This window comes from Lactuca serriola, chromosome 7, assembly GCF_051521515.1.
Source record: "Lactuca serriola cultivar US96UC23 chromosome 7, Lser_US96UC23_V15, whole genome shotgun sequence".
Lineage (NCBI taxonomy): Eukaryota > Viridiplantae > Streptophyta > Magnoliopsida > Asterales > Asteraceae > Lactuca > Lactuca serriola.
In genome coordinates this window covers 61,731,340-61,737,830 of record NC_136414.1, presented here as the reverse complement: position 1 = coordinate 61,737,830, position 6,491 = coordinate 61,731,340, and the positions used below count along the sequence as shown (strand labels likewise).

The 6,491-nt window shown below is 40.8% G+C and overlaps 1 non-coding gene across 1 annotated transcript; it reads right to left on the bottom strand.

Moving 5' to 3' along the window:
- Window positions 1–478: 478 nt before the first annotated feature.
- On the bottom strand, window positions 479–550 carry TRNAN-GUU (transfer RNA asparagine (anticodon GUU)). Its single transcript has one exon. It is a non-coding gene; the product is annotated as a tRNA-Asn (tRNA).
- Window positions 551–6,491: the final 5,941 nt, after the last annotated feature.

The following is a 6,491-nucleotide window of genomic DNA, read 5'->3' as shown; positions in this document are numbered from 1 at the left end:
CTTCGTTTGTTGTGGGTCGCGCCTCACCGCAGGCACTGAATGAATGAAATGAGTGGAGATCTTCCTTCCCCCTTGCTAATTACCAAGAACTTTATTGCCACTAGTGGCGAAGAATAATTTCACCATAAAAAAAAAAGAACTCGGAGCCTAAAGTAAGTCTACAAGAAGCTGGCAGAGCTTTAGCCATTGGACCACATCGATCTATCCTACCTAAACAGTAAGCCTTTTCTTGTTCATTCTTCGAATGAGGCTAGTGGGGACTAATTCCTTCCAGCTAATGAAGAGACCACTCCAGTCTTCCCATTCATTCCCATCCTTCTTCTCCCTAAGAATTGAACGAACCAAGTTCACCTATTCGAGAGTGAGGAAGAAAAACCAACAAGAAACTTCCCACTTTTTATGTCCTGCGATTCTGCTAGTTTAGAAACTAAGGAGAAGGACAGGGGGCGCTAGGTCAGAAAAGCGAGAACTCTAAATTCTCCCCAAGTAGGATTTGAACCTACGACCAGTCAGTTAACAGCCGACCGCTCTACCACTAAGCTACTGAGGAACAACGGACTTAAGGAAGCCGACTCTCGTTCTTTGGACCAACCTATGACCGAACATAAAGGAGTTCGTCACACTCACATACACCGGGAAAAAGGTTACGATAGCAAGCCCCTCCCCGGCCGGAGAGCCTCCAGGACAAGGAGGCGGCGATCAACCATCCACTCTCGAGATTCGTATGGATCAATCGATCTTCGCGTCCTGCCAGTTCACTAAGTAGACTCACTCTACTCAGGGGCAGCAAAGGCTGAAACTCTTCCTGCCAAAAACAAGGGACCCACTTCTCATCCTAGGAGTTAGCAGGTATGAAATAGTCCCATCTCCGTCTCTCCGAGTTTCTACTACTAAGTAGCACTTCTGCTATTCAATCATAAAATTGATTCCTGAAAAAGCCCTATCTTATTACTAAAGCACTATCTATAGGCATTCTTGCTCGTTAGCGCTTTAGTTTGATTGCAGCTAGCGCGCCCCTTTTCTTTCCACTTTCTCTTAGTCAAGCTTTGAAGCCCCTACTGGGATGGGATCCTTGAAGAAGCGCAGGTTTGGAACCCTATATACAAGGGGCTGGTCTCGATCCCGCTTGGTGGTGCCCCTCTGGATTATTGTTGACTCAACATTGATTTCGTGCTTGAGTTGGAGGGCTCTACCTCCATCCATCGAGTCAAGTAATTCGCTATCGGAAATTCTTCCGCCGCCTATCTCATGCTTTTTCTTTCTCCGAATCGGTTCCTAGTGTCAATCAATCAAGATTCGCCATCAAGGGGGGGGGGGGGGGGAGGACCCACTTTAGGTTAGGCCGGTCTCGTCCTTCCTTATAGTAGGAATTTCTCTCTCGAACCCTAGAACCTTTGGGCTAGGAACCCGAGAAAAGCGAATGTTCAAAGCTTTCAGCGGGCTAGATTCGTCTTCTTGCTGTTGTTGAATATGAAGTTGTGATCAGCTTAGCAGTAAAGAGTTCTTGTTTAGCGAGAGTCGTATTCGGATTCTGCTTGAGCGGCCTTCTCTCTCTGAGTTACGGCAAAGGTAGTTCGGTAAGCCTCGTCATCTAGTATGACCAAAGCATTAGCCATGTCTCTATCCTTGGGCTAAGGGCGCACAGACTGGACTTAGTGAGGTGAGGTAGCTTAGGATGATGAAACCGTACCTTCTCACTTTCGGACTTTCTTGCTGGCTTGACTTCTTGACTTAGAGCTTTCACGTGGCAATCATTGATGGAAAAAAGAGTGATCAAAATCTAAAATAAAGAGGTAGTTGACAGAGGTAGAATCGGCATCTGTCTCGCCTGCTGGAAAGCTTGACTTGGCTATTGAAATCAGCAACAACAAATCAACTTAATTAAGATTAAGAAGAATTCGTTCTTGGAAGAAGTCCTCACTTACCTTATAGTAAAATATCTGACAACAGATGCGGATTATGTAGCAAATGTTGCTAATGCGTAACACATTGAGTTGGGCAGCTTTCCTTGAGCAGATAGGACACTGCGCCATCAACAGACATACTCGCGAAGAAAGAACCTACCCTGGTGGAACTTAACTGCCTCGATCCTCATCTCGTTCACTCACAGAAGACCTTGCCTAGCTCTACTTTCTTTCTTATACCGGGAAGCCTTTCGCTTGTCCCTTCGCACGTGAATCTTGATATCCCGGCTAGAGAGCTTTGATTTCTTCTTTCCTTGGGGTTCCTTCCCTCACTTGTTACTAGCAGCTCTTCCTTTACACCTGAGAACAACCTATTTTTTTCACAGCGAAAGAGTCCAAACGAACACCGCAGAAAGCATAGTCAAAAGCCGCATCGGCAGTTCGTGTTGACGACGTTAACAGAATCGGAGAATAAGAGCTTAACGCAGCTCGACCCTAGGGAACAGATTCATAGGAGACTCTTGCTTCTGTCTTCCTCTTTCTGGAATCTGGTGGAAAGGAATTCAATCGTATATGGTATTGTACAAATACAGTATGGTAGGATTGACTAGCGGGATGGTTTCAAAAGAAGGATTTCTTGCGGTATCGGTACTCAATAGGGAACTTAAGGGATATGAATGTACTTTGAGATCTCAATTCTATTGCATTAGAAAGTAGGGAATTCAATCGGTATGGTCGAAGGCAATCAACTGCCTGACTTCTGTAGATTCGTAGTGAGATTGACTGAATTCAGTTTGACTGAGAGTGAGCAAAAGCATCTTGTCAATTGAAACTGCGATTAGTAAATTGATTTCCAGAATCTAGTTGGACTTAGAGTCCGATGCCTATCTTGTAAGTCTTTACAGAATGGACTTTGACTTTTCTCATAGAATTCCTCGTGCATCAAAAAACTTCTAGTAAAGTGAAGGAGACCCTCCTCGCCCCATTCAATAGAAAGTTGACTTACACGCCTTACTTGATAGGAGGCTTCAGGGAAAGAGATCCGAGAGTTTTGACAGTAGTGGGAAGAGTTTGAAGACTTTCCGCTCATCTCCCGCCTTCGACTTGAAAGCGAGAGGCTTTTCGCTCCTCTCCTGCTAAACTAGAGCTCTCTTCAACCTGCTCATGGCTAGATCGATCGGTTTCGGGTCAAACAGGAAGAACTAGAAGATTCCACCTCTGGAAAGCGCCTACACTGTTCAATAGTTCACTTCAATTTTGATTAGGGGATTTCACCGGTTACTAATCCAGTATCGGTATAGTAGGCCTCCTTGGCCACTCCACTAGTGGCTCGGCTTCGTCCTAGAAGCTACTACTTCCGCCTCTCTAGGCTTCGCTATCGCTCATGACTGGTATATGGATCTCTCTATGTAGTGGTCGGCCTTCTAGAAGCTTCGCCAGAAGCGACTAGTCGCTTCCCGAATGCCCCTTTCCTTGCCGCCAAACCACTAGGAGAGTCAGCAAGCTAGCTTGCTCGCATTCTAGAAACGGTAGCTTTCGTACCCTTCCTGCCTACTGAAATGGATGTGAATGATCGTGACAGCTCTTAAAATCCTATTCAGTCTGATTAGATATGTCACTGAAAGAAAGTGATTATGTTCCCTCTTTTTTTTTTTTAGGATTCCGAGAATGGGCCGGCCTATCCTAACATCATTTATGAGGAGCCGGATGACGAAGCCTCCTCCTCAGATAAAGATGTCTCCGACGCAACTCTCCCGACAATCAAAACTTTATCTATTTATTTGTTTTTTGGAGGGTTCGGTCAGGAGGGACAAAAGAGAGATTCTATCAGTCAAAACCAGATACCGCCCCCCCATGCTCCTACGGTCCGCTTACCGAGGAACAGAAAGGAAGGACCCGGGGCCAGAGCAAGTTGGGTTGGGGTATAGAGCCGTAAGCGCTATGTTCGGATCTGACAATACCATACCATAATCAAAAGGTACAACGGCCCGAGCGACCAGACTTAACATAAATGTAGCCACTGGAGCCATTCTAAAAAGGGAGAAATTTGAAGAAGGGAGGGGATTCTCGAACGCGGTCTCTGGGTTTACATACAACTACGTTGATCTTAGTAAAAGGTGCATTAGATGCGCGTGGTTCCAAGTTAATGCCAGATAAAAAGGATTTCGGTTATAGTTTTCCATGCGATGGCCCAGGACGAGGCGGTACTTGTGATATTTCGGCTTGGGACGCATTTTATTTGGCAGTTTTTTGGATGTTAAATACCATTGGATGGGTTACTTTTTATTGGCATTGGAAGCACATTACATTATGGCAGGGTAATGTTTCGCAGTTTAATGAATCTTCCACTTATTTGATGGGCTGGTTAAGAGATTATTTATGGTTAAACTCTTCACAACTTATTAATGGATATAACCCTTTTGGTATGAATAGTTTATCAGTCTGGGCATGGATGTTTTTATTTGGACATCTGGTTTGGGCTACTGGATTTATGTTTTTAATTTCCTGGCGTGGATATTGGCAGGAATTGATTGAAACTTTAGCATGGGCTCATGAACGCACACCTTTGGCCAATTTGATTTGTTGGAGAGATAAACCGGTGGCACTTTCCATTGTACAAGCAAGATTGAAACTTTGATATTGATATTGAAGGATTTGGAAAATTTGGTTGTTTTGGTGAAAATTTCTTTTTGGCTTGAGTTGAGTTCTTCAAACTTGATGAAACATTCGTGAATTTGCCAACATTTTGAAACTTTTGATTATTTGCAGATTTTTGCGAATTCTCAAATTTTCGATTGTTGTCATATTTGCGAATATATGGAACATTGTCAACAGAGTTTATTTGTTTATGAAAACTTGATGATGTTTTTGAAATTTGTTTTTTTTCATCTCTTGATTTTTCATTAGACACAATTTGCCAGAATATTGCTTTTCTTGCTTTTCTTTTTGAAACATTATTTTCTGTTGAATAGTTTCCAACCATCAATTTGAATTTATGAGAATTTAATTTCACTTCAACCTTTGGATTTTCATCTTTTTCAAAAATTTTGTTTGATTTTTCACCTTTAACCACCCATTTTTGTGCTGATTTTTGTTTTTGAAACACATAAGAATTTTGGGTTAAATTGTTTTCTTCTGTGCTTTGATTTGCGAAAAAACCTTCAGTTGTGGACTTTTGGTTATCTTTTTCAATCATTTTATTAAACTCAGGATGAACTTTCTCAGCATTTCCAATAGTGACAAAAATTTGATTTGGAAAAATGATTTTATCAGTACATACAAAATTTGGAAATACCACAGTGTTAGTTTCCGAATAATGTGCGCCTTTATCATTTAAAATTTTGTCAAATTCTTTTGTATCTTCAAACACTTGATCAACCACAACCCTTTGAGGTGTTTCTGTTGAAATTTTCTTTTCTTCTTTATTTACATCTGTGTCATCAGATTTCCAGCTTTCAACTTCCACATTATCAAACTTACAATGTTGCGAAGTTGAAGGTTTATCAATTTCATCCTCTATTATTGAATCAACTATTATTTCTTTACCTTTGATCTTAGATGTGATATTAATGATTGACAATTGAGAACAATCAACCTCTTCTTCCTCTTCTATCTCACTGATTTCACTTATATTATCAGAATTTTCATCAATATCAGCATAATTCAACTGTGAGGAAAGAGTTGAATTTTCAGTCTTCTTTATGATTTTCACTTGTTCACTCTTTGTCAAACTTTCATTGACAATGTTAACCAACTCATCAGCATTCATAAATTCATCAATTTTGACAATACCATAAGTATATCTATCATCAGGTATTTTGTCAAATTGAGCAATTGTGCTTTCGCAATCATAAGAAACAACATCAACTTTTTCACATTCATACTCAAGAAAAGGCAAAAGTTTCCTATGTTGTTCTTGCTAATATCAGAAGAATGATGTAAAGCTGTTAATTTTGCATACAGTCTTTTTGCAGAATTACAATATATGTTTCTTTGTGCTAGTAATAACCTAACATCGTTAGTAAGATTATTCCTATCACAATCTATATTTTTGACTTGCAATTCCAATTTCTCAACTCTGCTCTTCTTTATTTCGAAATCTCTTCGTGTCTCACTAAGTTGCACATTTAATTTCTAAGCTTCATTACTAGCAGACACAATAACAGAATCAAAATAAGCCACAGTATCATCAAATGAAACAATTTCAGCATCATAAGCAGATAAAGGAATATTAAAAGATTCAAGAATTGTGCGTACCTTGGTTGTCATGGGTGACTTGTCAGTAGATTTAGACACAAAACATCTCCCTGAAATGTTTTCTTCGCAATCCTCAAAACTTGCGAACATTGCTCCATGTGTGGGATGCCTCATTTCCTCATCATCAGATCCTGAAGACCAGATCTGATAAGTTCCAGTTTCTTCTTCAGCAATTTCTCCCTTCGCAACCAATGACACTCCTTTGGTCTTAGCACGTAACTCTTCAATCTTCTCGGAGTAGTATGCTTCATCTTTAACTTTTTCTTTCTTCTCCTCTTTCTTTCGCAACATGCAATCAGCTGTGAAATGATTCGCACCATTGCAATAATG